The sequence below is a fragment of the Scylla paramamosain genome, chromosome 9, assembly GCF_035594125.1.
Source record: "Scylla paramamosain isolate STU-SP2022 chromosome 9, ASM3559412v1, whole genome shotgun sequence".
Taxonomy (NCBI): Eukaryota; Metazoa; Arthropoda; class Malacostraca; order Decapoda; family Portunidae; genus Scylla; species Scylla paramamosain.
Window position 1 is genome coordinate 27,435,001 of NC_087159.1, and position 17,500 is coordinate 27,452,500.

The 17,500-nt window shown below is 42.3% G+C and overlaps 1 long non-coding RNA gene across 1 annotated transcript in view; it reads left to right on the top strand.

The window, feature by feature from the left end:
* The first annotated feature begins 4,920 nt into the window (after window positions 1-4,920).
* Window positions 4,921-17,500, top strand: part of LOC135103811 (uncharacterized) — a 52,394-nt gene continuing 39,814 nt past the window's right edge. The window contains exon 1 of the long non-coding RNA XR_010270207.1: window positions 4,921-6,077. This is a non-coding gene — a long non-coding RNA (uncharacterized LOC135103811). The remainder of the gene's footprint in view (window positions 6,078-17,500) is intronic.

A 17,500-nucleotide genomic window follows, 5' to 3' on the forward strand; every position in this document is an offset into this window, starting at 1 on the left:
ACACACACACACACACACACACACACACACACACACACACACACACACACACACACACATTAAAAAAAAATAATCCTGTCGTGATCGAGAGCACCGTAACAATAGTGATAATAACAATAGTGATAATAACAATAGTGATAATAACAATAGTGATAATAACAATAGTGATAATAGCAATAGATTTATTTTAAATGAATTAATGAATTTACTTTTGTTTTGTTTATTGAATCACTTATTTATTTTCAGCGTTTATCTGTTGATTTTTATATGTTAATTTATTTTTTTCCTGTCTTGCAATTCTCCCTTTAGGACGTGGAAAGGGTGCAGTATAGTCAGTATTTGCTCACTGTTCTATTTTACGAAAGGGAAAATACACCTAATATGGCATGTTGACTTGGGTAACGAGCTGAAAATGATAACCACTGTGCTGATCGGAACATTCCAAACACACTCAAGTCGTTCGCAACTTTCAAGAATATAACGAAGAATGTCATGCAGATATCTCAGCCTGTGCCTCATTTTTGTCACTTTCATTTTTATAGTCTTAGTCGTCTCCTACTCGCCATTTTTTCTCCATTTAGGCGAAGGAAGTAAACATATCAAGCGTCACTTAACTCGTCTGTGTAGCTTCCAGGAAAGTGACGGAGAACATGATAAAGAAAATGTCCCGGAGTTAGGTTCTTTCATATCATTTTCATTTTCATATTCTTAACCTACTTCTCCCTCCTCCCACTTTCTTTATTAAGGTCAAGGAAGTAAACATGCCAAGCTTCACTCACCTCCTCTGGAAAGTAACAGGGAATTTAGTGAAGAAAATATCCTAGTCTTGAAGATCACGTGTTTTTTTTATTGCATTTGTTCCACCTTCACATTCTTAACATACTTCATCCAGCCACTTTCTCTGTCAAGGCCAAAGGAGCAAACATATCAAGTGTCACTCACCTCGTCTGCATAACTCACCACGGAAATGAGAGGAATATAGAAATTATGCATATTTGTGTTTCATTTTTGTCAATTTTATTTATTTATTTATTTTTTTTATTTTTCGCCTACTTTTCCTTCTTCCTTTATGTAGGCTAAGGATGTGTTGGGCGTCACTCACTCCAGGAGAAACGAGGAAGAAGTGAGTGAAAGTATTTTGCTTGTGTTTCACTTCTGTCATTTTTCCATCCTCGTATTCTTGACTTACTGCTCCGACTTTCTCTAATAAGGTCAAGAAAGTAAATATAACTTGCGTAACTCATCCCTCCACTAACTGCCAAGGAAAATAAGGAAACATTGCCTACATTTGTGCTTCTTTTCCTTAATTTTCTTATGCCTAATCTACTTCTACCTAACCTAACCTAATCTACATACTTCTACTAACCATTTTCTCTATTACAGCTAATAAAATAAACATACTAAGCGTCACTCACCAGGAAAGTAAAGGGGAATGTGCAAAAAAAAAAAAAAGTTTGCACCTCATTTTCGCCAATTCCATATCCCCAACCTGTCCCATTTTCTCTAACAAGGGCAAAGAAAACGAACCTCGCCACTAACCCACGGAAATGACGAAGGATATCAAGAACCTGTCTCGGTATAGGAAGTCGTCAAGCAAGTTTTCTGTCAGTGTATGCTCCGCTCCTGTTTACTTCGTTACCCTCCCATCTGAGCTCTCAAGCAGCACGCGGGACTCTATATTTTGTTGGTGCTGTGATGTCTCGTCTCTCCGCGCGCCGCTCCCGTCTCAGATGTTGATTTTATCTGCGTCTTTAAGTAATCTAATCAGAGAAGCCGAGGGGCACTGAGAGAGAGAGGGAGGGAGGGAGGGAGGGAGAGATGGGGTGATGAGTAGCTGGATGGAGGGGTGGGAGGAGAGAGGGAGGGGCGTTGAGAGGAGAGAGGGAGGGAAGGAGGGAGAGATGGGGTGATAGAGGGAGGATGAGAGAGAGAGAGAGAGAGAGAGAGAGAGAGAGAGAGAGAGAGAGAGAGAGAGGAGAGAGAGAGAGAGAGAGAGAGAGAGCGGATGAGTGCAAGTAGAAGACAAGAAAAGACAGGCAGGCAAACAGACAGACAAGATAACAAGGGAGAAGGGCAGATGGAAAAAAAAAAAAAACTGAAAAGATAGACAAAAACAAACGGACAGACAGACACACATGTAAAAAAAAAAAGTAGACAAAAATAGAATAAAAAAAAATAACACACACACACACACACACACACACACACACACACACACACACACACACACACACACACACACACACACACACACACACACAGAGAGAGAGATAAAAGCAAAACAAGGAAGCAACTAAATAAAAAATCCAACAAAACAAAACAAAAAACAGAGAAAAAAAATAAACAGAATATAACAAAAAGAAGAAATTCAGAAACAGAACGAATAACAACAAAGTGCAAGAGAGAGAGAGAGAGAGAGAGAGAGAGAGAGAGAGAGAGAGAGAGAGAGAGAGAGAGAGAGAGAGAAAGGGAACAGGTAAATGAATAAGAGCATGTAAGATAATCCATGTAACACACCTCTGGAATGCCCACTAGGAACGCCTCCCTTCCCCCCTGCCTCTCTTCACTGCCTGCCTCCTGGACCACCCATCCGCTCCCTGCCTCGCTACATTATGCAAGTGTTACCTTCGTCACCTCTCTCTACCTGCACAAAATTGCTTTCCTGAGAGACACTGTGCAGGAATATACAGGTGTGTGTGTGTTTGTGTGTGTGTGTGTGTGTGTGTGTGTGTGTGTGTGTGTGTGTGTGTGTGTGTGTGTGTGTGTGTGTGTGTGTGTGTGAAAGGATTTTCGTTCTCCGGCTTTTATTTCCTCTGGAGTGACAGATTGCGAGCGAGAGAGAGAGAGAGAGAGAGAGAGAGAGAGAGAGAGAGAGAGAGAGAGAGAGAGAGAGAGAGAGAGAGAGAGAGAGAGAGAGAGATTAGTTTTCCTGCTCCTGCTTTCGTTTTCAAAAACTGATTTATCAAGAGAGAGAGGGAGAGAAAGAGACAGAGGGAGGGATGGAGGGAGGGAGGTGGGAGGGGGGGAGAGTCAACTTGTGTACCAATCATCGACTTTTCTTTTTACGTTTCTTAAAATAGCAACGCGAGAGACTATTGATAAAACTGAGTGCATTTTGTAATTAATTTGCGTTCAGCCTCTCTTGTCTCCTCACGTCTTTTCCTGTCTGAACATGTCTTGTCTTGCCCTACCAACACGTGACATGAAAATAATGAAAAGGGACATCATTCTCTTATTTTCATGTTCTACCTTTCCTTTTTGTTGCAGGTAAAGTGTCGCCTGGTATCGCCCGGTGTTGTTCAGTATTGTCTGGTGTTGTCTGGTCTGGTCTATTGTGTTGTGGTGGCGTTCAGGATTCAAAGAGGAAGAGGAAGAGCAAGAGGAAAAAATGGATGCATTGAACTATCACGGTTTGTATGTGCGTGTGTGTGTTTGTGTGTGTGTGAGAGAGACTATGTATTGTTGTGTATGAATTGCTGCTCTTTCCTCTCATCCCTTCCCCGCATACACACACACACACACACACACACACACACACACACACACACACACACACACACACACACACACACACACACACACACACACACACACACACACACACACACACACACACCTTTCCTCTCACTCTATTCAGACGGAAGTACTTCATCACAACGTTTCTCTCTCTCTCTCTCTCTCTCTCTCTCTCTCTCTCTCTCTCTCTCTCTCTCTCTCTCTCTCTCTCTCTCATTGTCGACGTAAACCATTTCAAATCCTTCTCAAAGATTCACTCTATCGCACCATCTTCTTTCTCTCGCTTTCTCTTCTTTTCATCTCGCCTCCTCCTCCTCCTCCTCCTCCTCCTCTTCTTCCAAACACAGCATCGCCCCCCTCTTCCTTTCGCTTCCAAAACTAAAGGAGAAATGCATTTTGCCCTTTAGGGTGAGAAGATTTACTATTCTATACCTCCTCCTCCTCAGCTTCCTCCTATGGTCACCACCCAACACATTTAGTCTCATCTCTTTCTTCATAACCTTCTCTCTCTCTCTCTCTCTCTCTCTCTCTCTCTCTCTCTCTCTCTCTCTCTCTCTCTCTCTCTCTCTCTCTCTTTCTCTGTAACTATATTTTATTTCGATTATTTATCTATTTATCTAACTGTCTATCTATTTTCTTGTCTAAATCAGTGACAGCATGAAGTTAGGAAGGTGTCAGTAGCTGTGAATGGACTGGGGTTAACTCTTGACATTCAGGGTTAGGAAGTTGAAGTTAAGTGTTGTGAGTCAGCGAGGTGCGGTGGTGGTGGTGCGGGAAGTTAAGAAGTTGTCTGTTAGTGGGTAGGGTTTATCACTTGTCTGTGTGGATGAATGGTTAGTGTGAGTTAGATACTTGTTTATCTATCTATCTGTCTATCTGTCTATTTGTATTTTTTCTGTCTATTTATCTATGTTTCTATGTATGTATGAATGTATGTAGCTGTCTATCAATCATCTGTCTATCTATCTCTCTGTATGTCCATCTGTCCATCTATTAATCAATCTCTCTATCTGTCTATCTCTCTATTTATCTATCTATCTATCTATCTATCTGTCTGTGTGTTTAGTGAGGCAAGGAGTGTGTGTGGAGTATTCTTTAGTCTTGCCAGTGAATTGATTATAGAATGGTCATAGTAGTAGTAGTAGTAGTAGTAATAGTAATAGTATAATTATTTAATGGTGACGATAGCAGCAGCAGCAGCAGCAGCAGCAGTAGTAGTAGTAGTAGTAGTAGTAGTAGTAGTAGTAGTAGTAGTAGTAGTAGTAGTAGCAGAATTATATAATGGTGACAGTAGCAGCAACAGCAGCAGCAGTAGTAGTAGTAGTAGTAGTAGGATTATTAGAACTACACCCCATTAAAATCATATGAATAGTAATAGCTCTCTCTCTCTCTCTCTCTCGCTGACCACCGTATAGACAAGACGTTTCACCTGTGGCCCCTCGTTATTTTGTAATATTTCGTCTTGAAGAGCAGCAGCCAACCCCTGAGACTGTGTTGGTGAGCACAATCTCAATTAATTCTCTCAGCGTCTGTTACAACCAAGAGAATCTGCAAAAGAATAAATAAGTAAGTATAACAGATTTGTCGTGGTGCTGCTGTGTTTCGACGCCTGCTTGGTGATTCACGGCACAGTGAAGCACTGACTGAAGCAGGACTATGATGGTCCCTCGGTAACCAAGACACTCCTTCAGTCCCAGGGAAAGCCCACCGAAGCGCCATGGAAGTTGTTACGGATCAACTTCAATAATCTCAAGCCTGGAGGGTAAACTGACTCAACTCACCAGGAGCCTTGAATTCTCGCAATCGGAAATTCTCGACCTTAGGGTTAACAAGTTGCACAAGACTGAAGGTGAACCCCAACGTGAAGCCATGAAGAAACGACTGACTGAGCCAGTCACACCTCTGTAACTATCAGGAAGATTACAGCCGTCGAAACAAGCTTCGGTTCAGTGGTGTTCAGTAACGTGTCAGTGGCGTCAGTGGGAACAATCGGCAGCAGCTGTATCATTCCCTGCTGTAGGATGAGCTGCAGCTGCCTGCTGTGAATCTGGAGCGAGCTTACTGTGTAGGGCGGCCTCAGGATAGACGGCTTCGCGCCATAGCGACCCGCTTTGATCGCTGCTCGGGTCGCGAGGAAATGTTGCGGAACTCGAGGAAACTCCGAGGCACCGGGATCGCAGTTAACGAAGATTTGTGTCCGGTCTTACACAAGAGACAGTCAAGTGACTCTACTAAAACAAGCTAAAAGTTAAGATAAAGTGATATATTTTAAGCACACTAAGCTCATTTTCAAGGACAGAGCTGAGCTGCCAAACTCAGGTGCTCGTGGTGGTGGCGTTGACGGAATTGTTTTGCTTGTTTAGGCGACATCCAGTGTCCAGAATGTAACTACTGCTAACTTAGACAGGAGTGCTACTGGTGCTGCCAACACATTAATCACCCAAGCAGCTGTAGTAAGCAAGCATCCTGAACAACTTGAGGGCCACTAAGTGACTACAGCAGGCCACTCTGCGTCTACAAGCAATGTGGACGCTAGTGCCTCGGTACCTGCACCGGAAACTGTAAGTAGTAACTTAATGATTCACAGTATAATAAGTACTGTACTTGTATAACTTTTCTATATGATGGATAACCTGTGTAGAGTTAGACAATTAAGATTTTGTTACTTTGATGAACTGTAATGTTGGTAACTATAACATAATTTCCTTGAATGACTAAATAACTTTGCATTTGATTCACCTCCTATACGCAGTGAAAGGTACCATGGTAACATTGCTGTCGACTCACTTATGGTGCAAGTTACAAACAAGGCAAGGCATCATTCACAGTTAGTCGCATTCTCTCATATGAAAAATTTTCCATACTTTATTTAAATATTATAAGTATACCAACTAAATTTCAAAGTTTTGATTTTTTTTTTGTTACATAAGATTCATTTTGATACAGCAGCCTTTTGTAAAGCAAGGTTACATAAAGATATCAGTCACTGCACAGTCTACCTGGTGTTGATACGTACTCTGGTTTCAGGAGTAGAGATGGTGAAGAAATATCCACATACATCTCTGATGTAGATGACTCTGTTACTCTTGATAACTTCAACTTTATTGAACAACTTTATTGAACCTTACTTGTATTTCTGCTGCGGCTCGTATCAACAATGAACCTCATCTTATTTCATGTGTTTATAAGCTGCCTAAAGGTGCTATGCTTTGCTTCCTTACTGAATTCTTTTGTTACATCAATAATGTGGACATTAAAAGTGTTCGCCGCGCGACCGATTTTAATCTCGATTTACTGAAACATGATGACCACACAGCTATAGATAATTTTATTATAAATTTGATTTATGATAATTCACTTGTTCCTCAACAACTAAACCAACCAGAGTCTCTGATACTTCTGGTGCCCCGCTGGGCCACACCTGAGTTAAAATATTGGTAGTCATATTGTCCACACTGACATATCTGATCACTTCCCTAAACAATAACACTTTACACTTAAAACACTTTACACTTAAAGGAACAATATCTGGTGATTCACTACAAAGATTTATCGAAGATGTGCAGAAAGTTTCCTGGAATGAAGTAATAGATAAAAGATCCCCGAATGTTGCATACGATGCATGTCATAGAATTTTCTATTCACTGTTTCCATTAAAATTAATTACAAATCGTACCAAGCGATGTCCATACACAACACCAGCTCTGAAAAATAATACTAAAGAAAAATTTCAGACTGGAAAGACTGGCAGCAAAATAGCCTTTAACGTATCGTGAGCACCATTCATTCATTGTACAGGAAAACACTGCCGTACTGAGAGCAGCAAAACGGTTATCGTGCAAAGAATCAAGGCAATGCTAAGAAGCAATGGAATGCCATCACCTCTACACCTGGCAAGACTACCGCCGTCAATGAACTAAACATAGTCACAACATTCTTAATACGTATAACAGCCATTTTCTAAGACTAGCACAGACTTGCCTAGTACTTCAGATGAGGGTAATAATTCACATAACCAGGATCTTCATAATTCCCCTAATTTTCTCTGTATTTTTTAATTCATTGTTTAGTCTTAAATCGAAAAATATCTGAAAACACTTTAGATTTCATCTCCAGTTTGCACATTTCCCAAGTCTGGAAGAGTAGGTGCCAGTCACTCTTGAACACGCTAGACTGGTTTAAACGAGGTTACGTTTAGATTGCGTTAGTTAATGTTTAAGATAGAGGTATCTGTGTGGAAATCACAATAAGAGTATTTCCAAGAATATCCTGTGGCTAGTTTTGAAACTACAGCCGGCCGTCATTACAGGAGAGCGCATACACTCCACAGGCTTCGGAAAAAATGCCTCCAGGTTATGACGAAACTTCAAGTTTGGTTTCTTATCCAGTAACTTACTTTATCAACCTTTCATTTCGCTGTTTCTTTTTCTTTTTTTTTTTTTTTTTTTTTTTAAAGATAAACTGAAGATTGCGAAAGTTACCCTGTCTATAAATCTGGCCAAAAGGATGATATGAACAATTACATTGCAATATCATGTTACCTGCGATAAGTAGAATTTCTGAAAAAAGCACCTTTTGTTCGTCTCATTACCTTTTCATGAGACAAGTAAAATAAGTAAAATATTTTCGTATAGTCATTGTGGTTTTCGTCAAAATAATTCTACAGAAACTGCCTCGTTAGATTTTATTATTAATGTTTATAAGTGTTTAGATGAAATTTTTCTAAATTTTACCAAGGCGTTTGATGCTGCTTCACACCATGTCACGTGACAAGCTATTGGTATTACAAGATAACTACTTTCTCTGTTTACTAAATATTTAAGCAACAGGAAACGTAGCTTTTTTGTAATAATCAACATTCTAGCATGAAATTATTGTAAAGGGTGTTCCACAACGATCAATATTAGGGCATATTTAATTTTAAATATATATATATATATATATATATATATATATATATATATATATATATATATATATATATATATATATATATATATATATATATATATATATATATATATATATATATATATATAAATGATATTGTTTGTGCGTGTTCAAAATTTCGTGTTCCGCTGTATGGTGACGACACCAGTCTTACATTGGCAGATACGAACAAGGAATCATTGCAAATGCATCTCACTGTAGAAAAAAATATCAAATAATAATTTGGTGAAATTGCAATAAACTAAAATTAGATATCAACAGAGGCAATTGTATGCTGTTTCAAAACTGTTGTTTCCGCGGTCACGCCGCCTTTATTGCTAGATAACACACATTGCAAACAAGTAAAGCACACCAAATTCCTCGGTGTCATCATCGACAGTAATTTGAATTGGAAATACCACATAAATAATATTTGTTTGAAATTGTCAAAGTTATGCAGATTTTATACAAGGTTAGGCATCAACTCACGCAGGGATCTTTAAAAATATACATTTCACTCTGTGTTATCCACACTTAACCTTCCGTCTTTCAATTTGGGGATGTGGATGTACATAGCCACCATATCTAGGTATTGTACATTTTATCCCTGAAAAAAAAATAAATAAATATATGTTTTATGTGGGCACATGTAACTCAACTGACTCAATATTTATTTAACGTAATTTACTGAAATTTTGTGATGTTCAGTTTTGTTATATTTTCATTTAGTAATATCTACACGTATGAAATGACTTTTTCAAGGTAACAGACCACGCTCACAACACTCCACGCAGCAACACTGTAAATTGTTTATGTCCACTGCCACGGATCTCTCTTTCATTATAGCATCTTTAGTGTTGGACCTCGGTTATGGAATCTGTTTCTCTCTCTCTCTCTCTCTCTCTCTCTCTCTCTCTCTCTCTCTCTCTCTCTCTCTCTCTCTCTCTCTCTCTCTCTCTCTCTCTCTCTCGCCAATGATGTGATATTGCAAGGAGAAAAAGAGAAAGATTCCCTTTTTTCGAATCAAAAAGGAAAATGAAATGGAGGAAGTAGAGAAAAGTATTGAACCTCTTCCCGATCTTCCCCACTTGGCGAGAAGGAGGAGGAGGGAAGAATGCATTAAGTATGAGGTAGAGGAGGAGGAAAATAGAAGTGTGGAGGAAAGGATTACGAGAGAAGTAAAAGGAAAGGAGCATAGAGAAGAGGAGGAGGAGGAGGAGGAGGAGGAGGAGGAGGAGGAGGAGGAGTTACATAGTTACATGGAAAAAGAAAGAGAGAGAGAGAGAGAGAGAGAGAGAGAGAGAGAGAGAGAGAGAGAGAGAGAGAGAGAGAGAGAGAGAGAGAGAGAGAGAGAAAATATCACTTAAGATCAGATTGAAGAGAGGAAGAGGAGCAAGAAGAGATGAAAGAAAACGAAGAGGGGAAAAAAATAACGAAAACAGAAGCAAGAGGAGGAGGTAGAAGAAGAAGAGGAAGAAGAGTAAACTGTAAAGTGGGGAGGAAATATATAAAGAGCACGCAAAGAAGAAAGAGGAAGGAAGAATAAGACTAATAAATCTTTATTATAAAGAAAAAGAGGAAGAAGAAGAAAAGAAGAAGAAGAAAGAGAAAAAGTATTATGAAGAAGAGGAAGAACAGATAAGAAAACGAAGGAAAGAAACCGGACGAAGCAGTATGAGGAAGAGGAGGACGAAGAAGGAGGAGGAGGAGGAGGAGGAGGAGGAGGAGGAGGAGAAACGGATCCCATCACAACCAAACCCCAATTGAAACTCTCTCTCTCTCTCTCTCTCTCTCTCTCTCTCTCTCTCTCTCTCTCTCTCTCTCTCTCTCTCTCTCTCTCTCTCAGATCGAACGCAATCTGTCTGAAATTCGCTGCGCCTCCAAGCGGACATCAACGCGGCGCTATTGGTCGCGGGAACGTTTTTTCGGAGTCATCTCCCGCGGCGAAGCGAAAAGTCTACACGGTGATGAGGAGGAAGAGCAGGAAGAGGATGAGGAGGAGGGAGGAGGAGAAATGAAGAAGTAGAAAGAGAAGAGGAAGAAGCAGAAGGAATAGAAGAATCAAAAGATGGGAGGAGCAGAAACAGGAGGGAAAAAACTAAGAGGAGGAGCAGAAGTAGGAGGAGGAGAAATAAGAAGAATAGGAGGAGCAGGAGGAGGAAGAGCAGAAGCAGGAGGAGGAAGAGCAGGAGGAGGAAGAGCAGGAGGAAAAGGAATAGAAGGAGGAGAGAAAAAAAGAACAAAAAGGAGAAGTTTTTTTTTCTCGAAAGGAATGGGAAAAGAAGTGAAGGAGGAGGAGGAGGAGGAGGAGGAGGAGAAGAAGAAGAAGAAGAAGAAGAAGAAGAAGAAGAAGAAGAAAAAGAAGAAGAAGAAGAAGAAGAAGAAGAAGAAGAAGAAGAAGAAGAAGAAGAAGAAGAAGAAGAAGAAGAAGAAGATAAGGAGGAAGAATGAAACATCCCCACCCCCAGGTTTTTCCTTTTAACCTTCTCCCCTTACACACACACACACACACACACACACACACACACACACACACACACACACACACACACACACACACACACACACACACACACACACACACACACCTTCCCCCCAAATCCTTCCTCATACACATCAATAATAACAATAAAAAAAAAGAACACTAAACAACTCGAAAAAAAAAAATGAAAAAAAAAACGACAAAAAAAAATATATATATATTTCTCCCACTTCACATCAGTGTCTTACAGCGGCGACTTTAATGACTCATGAAGGTTAAGTAGCGATAGATTAAACCCCCCAGTGGACAGAGGAAGGAAGGAAGGTAGGAGGCAAGCAAACACGCGTTGAGTTAACACAGCCACCGCTCATGTACAGTATGTTAAGTGTGCGGCGCTTCATTGTGGAGATATACAGTTATAGGAGGTGTGTCGATAACGTGTAACATAGATTGTCTTGTCGATAAGGCCGACATAATGTTAAGGCCACAGGGGTGCTTGGTAGTGGCGCTGGAAGGGTTGTATGTAGAGAGAGGGAGAGAGAGAGAGAGAGAGAGAGCGAGAGAGAGAGAGAGAGAGAGAGAGAGAGAGAGAGCGCTAGTTAGTTAGATGATTAATATTTGTAGTGTTTTTATTTGTCGTTTGTACGTAATTCAGTGTGGAAGAGATTTATTGCTTGTATGGATACACAGAAAAAAAATAGAGGATTGTTTATTTATTCATTTGTTTGTATATTTATCTATTTGTGTGTCTTTTTATCTGTTTATCTACCTATCTATCTATCTATCTGTCTATATCTGTCTACGTGTCTATTTATCTCTGTATCTGTCTATGTATCTGTCTGTTTATCTAGATGTCTGTTTGTCTACATCTGTCTATCTATTTATCTATATGTCTCTGTCTGTCTGTATGTCTATCTATCTATCTATCTATCTATTTACATGTCTTTTTATTTGTCTATCTATTTATCTATCTCCATTTGTTTATTCATTAATCTTACCCATTTCATATATTCATCAATTTTTCATTTTCTTAGATCACAGAATTAATCTAAGGAACCATAGTGCAAAAAAAAGGGTTTAAAATCTACATAATATTAACGAGAAAGAGCTGCACAGTCACTTTCTCTCACCGCCTTGTCGCAGTTGGACGTTAAAACAAAACTTCCTAACTAAACCAGCTCCCCATCCTTGCCTTGACGTCCCAGGTGGCCGAGGGGGAGGGGCAGGCAGTACAGTCGTGGCTAGAGAGATACCATATTCACTCCCACCTGCACGTCCTCCCCTCAGTGTGGTGGAGTCCTCTGGTGGATTTCATGTTGGATCAGAGGAATGGGATGAAAACACTGAAGATTGGAAGTATGTGTGGAAAGTACTTTATTATTATTATTATTATTATTATTATTATTATTATTATTATTATTATTATTATTATTACTGTTGTTGTTGTTGTTGTTGTTGTTGTTGTTGTTATTATTCTCACGGTGCTTATGTGGGAGAAAAAAACAGTATATTCTTGTCAGGTCAGAGGACTTGTTGAATGAAAAACGGTAAAAAAAAATCAAAGTAAATGTAGCAGGTTACTTGATTTCTGATCGTCATTGTGTTAGCATGAATGAAAATCAGTCTTTTAAAAACTCGTGTGATGCATGTTTAATAGATCAGAGGAGTTGCTGAATAAAACGCTAAAGAATGGAAGTAAATGTGGCAGGTTACTTGATTTCTGATCCTGACTGTGTCTTTTCGCTCGTCTGATGCACGTCAGCAGATCAGAGGACATGTGGCTGGATGAAAATGCTATAAAGTGGAAGTAAAATGTGTTAGGTTAGGTTGTTTTAGGTTTCTGATCCTGACGGTGCCTGCATGAAGAACACTGTCTTTTCGCTCGTCTGATGGGTTAGCAGATGAGAAGACATGTGGCTGAATAAAATGCTATACAATGGAAGGAAGTGTGGCGGGTTACTTGGGTTGTGATGCTGACGGTGCCTGCAGAGAAAAATTATATCTTCGTTCATGTGATGGATTCTTGATAGATCCGAGGACTTGTGAATGAATAAGAACACTTCACAATGGAATGAAGTTTGGCAGGCTACATGATATGTGGTCCTGCTGGTGCCGGTATGAATAAGTTAGTGTCTTCATCCCGGCCTCCCCTCGGCCTGTCGCTGCACCTGTCGCCACCTCACATGCTCCCGGGCTGGCGGGCTGCTGCTCACCTGGACGCGCATGAGAGATATAGGAAAGGTAAAGTGAGGTCACCTGGATACAATGAGTGACTTCATCTCGCGGCCAAGGGTTCGTATCCCGCAGACTCAAGAGAGCGGAGTGGCGAGGCAGCTGAGAGCAGTTTCTTTACGACTTGGCGTGAACAGTGCTTGCGGCGAGGCATTGGCGGTGCGTCGGGTGAGGTGTGGTGCTGGTGTGGTGGTGCGCCGGCGGCCCGGAGTGGTGGTGTGCTGGTGATGCATCAGCAGTGGTGTTTACGGAATGGTTGTGCTGCTCTTGGCGGAAGTCCGTCCCTAAAATGACAAGCCGCAAGCGATGCCACGCTGCTCAAGGCGCCACGGGGCTCAATCTGGCGATGGAGTGCGAGGCGTGCCCTGCTGGGGGCGGCGGGGTGAGCGATGCGGCAGCGACCCGAGGCGCGAGACAAGAAGCCGATGCCGTGACAACTCGATCGGAAAGTTTGATTTCAATTACCGCGTGTGACCTTCAGCCAACCCCGCGCCCTCACCACCTGCAGCAGACGGCGTGTGAGTCGCTGTCGCCCCGCTCAAGACAAAGGGTGGGTGCCGCGCCACACACAGGTGCGTGTGTGGCAGAGCAGCAGCGGCTGGGCAGGTGGCGAGGGACGTGCCGTGCTTCAGTGAGGCAATTATTCCTGCCAGGTAAGACAGACGCCACCTGTTAACAAGGCAGCGCGGCGTTCCGGGAGCCGCAGCTGATCCACCTCTCCATCAGGGGATCACAGCCTCACACACCCGCGGCGCGCCTGTCTGTGCCTTGGCCTCACAGCGCCAGGCGCGCACTTTACAGGCGGCGGCTCAAAAGGAACCATAAATTCCGTGAACCTTTTGGCCGCGGCGGCGTCCCGGCCTGCAGCGGGCGAGGCGCGGCGGTGTATATAATCCTGGTAAACTTTGCCGGCAGGATGCGGCCGCCATCCGTCAGATGATAATGGGCCAATCCGCACTGAATTGTTATCTGTTCTGCCCAGCAGGAGGAAGAAACTCGCCCACTAAGATTACCTCGATATCTCCTCCGCCGGTCAACTTTTAAAGTTAAAAGGGGACGCTGCGGGAGGTCGTCTGGAGCAGCGGCTTATTAAGTTAAGCGAAGCGAACTAAAAGGGCTGCACTCCTGCCCCGCCCCTCGCCTTGCTGCCACGCCCACCCGGCGTGGCGGGCACGACACGAGAGAAAGGAAGGGAAAGCACCTCCTGTCCTTCCCCTCCCCTCCCCTCCCCCAAAGGAGAAACGTGTCCACCTCCCCCACGCCTCGTAAATCCCGCCGGGCCGTGGCCTGAGCCGATTAATCCCGGTTCTTATCAGGCCGCCCTCACCTGCGCCGCTCACAAGCAAGGCGGCGCCGTAATTGCCAGAGGAGGGGAAACTGTTATATTTTAACTGACCTTAATACGTGCACTCCTCCCTGACCCTGCCTCGCCGCCCTTGTGCCCTGTCTTGCCCTGTCTTGCCCTTGCTCCGTCTTGCCCTGTCTTGCCCCTACCACTCTGCCCTTGCTGCTCGTGTCCACCCCGCCGCCCTTCCCTTCAGCCTATTCCTCCTGGCCATTTTTGTTTCTTGCTCCCTTCACCGCGGCGCCCTCTGACCCTTCAGCCCTTTGCCTGCACCCCGCACTCTCTGCCTCTGTAATCACCGCCTCCTCGCACCCCGGCGCCGCAACACACCACCTCCACACCATAAATATGAAAGCAAGAGAGAACAACGCTGTAAGAAGCTAAAAGAAATACAACTGACTCGAAATTCATGGTGGTGGTGGTGGTGGTGGTGGTGGTAGTAGTGGTGGTGCATGTCAGGGAAGAAGAAAATGTTGCAAAGTTAATCAGCTTTCGTCTTTTACATACTCGTCTCGTGGCTTCGTGGTGGTGGTGGTGGTGGTGGTGGTGGTGGTGTCACGCGCTGTATCTCCTTTAAACAGCCACTTTTATTTTTCATCACACTGTATTGTTCCGCGTGTATGTCTGATCGTGTGTGTGTGTGTGTGTGTGTGATGCATACAGCACGTACCCACCCACATTACAGTTCTGTTTCCCCCTGTGGCTGCTCCCCAGCTTTGTATAACCTTGCTTTGGTTTCTCAGCGTACACCTCCACGCCGACGCAATAACGTAATATACCTGTACTTGTATTTCACCTGTAGCACTTTGGGAACTGAGATTTTTCATGTGCTCTTCCTTTTTTAATAATAGTGGTATTGTAACTTAATAGAAAACGTGAACACTTCCCTCGCTGTTCTATTAAAGTTTATATTGCTGTTATTGTTGTTCATTCCCGTTTCTTTCTTTATAATAACAGTCCTCCTCCTCCTCCTCCTCCTCCTCCTCCTCCTCCTCCTCCTCCTGTTATGGTTGTTCATGGAAGTGTCATCTTATAATAGCACCACTCTTGTTCTCCTCCTCCTCCTCCTCCTCTGCTGTTGTTGGTCTCCTCGTTGCTGTTTCTCTCTTGTATGACGTCCTCCTCTATTGCTGTTAATGTTTGTTCCCTTCCTTGTAGTAGTACCGTTACTAATATTACGTCTGTTCCTCCTCTTGCTGATGCTGTTAGGTTAGGTTAATTAAATCATCGTATTGTTTCATGTTTGTTGTTGCTCTTGTTACCGTCTTTTATTCCTTCTAACGGCACTTCTGTTTTTACTGTTTTTTCTTGTTAGTTACCTGTTTGTCACCTGTTTCTGTAAGTAGTGTTTTGCCTTCCTACTGTTGTTCTCTCAATTGTTTACTGTTTGTCGTACGTTATTATTGCACCTATTGAGTCCTTTGTTCCTTTTACACTACTACCGCTTACTGTTTGTCATCTGTTTATGTTTTTACCTCCCTCACATCTGCTGCACCTACTCGTCTCTGTTTGTGTCATCTGATGTCTCCTCCCTTCTAGCGACACTACTGCTGGTGCTGCTTGTGTTGTCGTCTAGCCTGCTGTTTACCGTCTGCCGCTCCCTGTTTGCTGCCAGCTGTCCCCGCCCGGTATTGCTGCCCCGTGAGTGTCCAGCTCCTAGACTTAAGATAATTGTTCAGTTCTCAGTGTTGCGTAATTGGAACCAGAGACAAGCGGTTCGTAAATGCGACTTGACGGCGATATTGCGACCCAGAGAGAGAGAGAGAGAGAGAGAGAGAGAGAGAGAGAGAGAGAGAGATAGGGCGTTGAATTTATCCCCTCTTTCTGTCCATTCCACAAATCCGACACTTTTTATGTATCTTGTCATTACGTAATTAATTCTTAACTTGTAATTAAATGCTCTCTCTCTCTCTCTCTCTCTCTCTCTCTCTCTCTCTCTCTCTCTCTCTCTCTCTCTCTCTCTCTCTCTCTCTCTCGTATAAGCAACGAAAGGGGCAGAACAAGTAAAGGTCCAAGAGAGAGAGAGAGAGAGAGAGAGAGAGAGAGAGAGAGAGAGAGAGAGAGAGAGAGAGAGAGAGAGAGAGAGATTAACTAAAGTAAGGCGGGAGGGAACAAATGGATGATGAGAAGACAGGAAGAGTAGGGGAGGTGGACAGACGAGAAATGGTGCGAGAGAGAGAGAGAGAGAGAGAGAGAGAGAGAGAGAGAGAGAGAGAGAGAGAGAGAGAGAGAGAGAGAGAGACAGAGAGATTGTAAAAGATATAGACATGAAACACGGTGCAATAGAGAATCGACACACGCCTCTTTGAGTGACACGACAATAAAGAAAGAAAATAAAGCAAGAGAAAGTATCCGAGTTAAAGTAAAGCTGATGAAGCGACGCAGAGAGAGAGAGAGAGAGAGAGAGAGAGAGAGAGAGAGAGAGAGAGAGAGAGAGAGAGAGAGAGAGAGAGAGAGAGCGAGGGAGAGAGAGAGAGTCAGTAGGCAAGAAAGAAAGATAAAATAGAGAAAAGATGAACGCAGAAAATGACATTCGCTTTATATATATATATATATATATATATATATATATATATATATATATATATATATATATATATATATATATATATATATATATATATATATATATATATATATATATATATTGTGTGTGTGTGTGTGTGTAATAATTTAATTTCAAGATCAGTATTGTAGTTAGGTTACGCATTCTGTGACTATTTTAAGTTTAAATTTATTTTAGTCGAAAATCTTTTATTTACATAATCTACTTATTTTACTCTGTTTTTTATTTTATTGTTTCTTACATTTCCTAGTAAGCCGTTGAAAAAAAAAATTCAAGTCGTTGTCACTTGCATTATCATGAATATTTGAAGCTCACGTGAGGAAGCGAAGATACTGAATAAGGAAGTGACTGACTGAGGAGGTGAGTGGGGAAGCACTGACTCAGCTGTCCTGACTGAAGAAACAACAACACCACACGTGCCACCACCAAC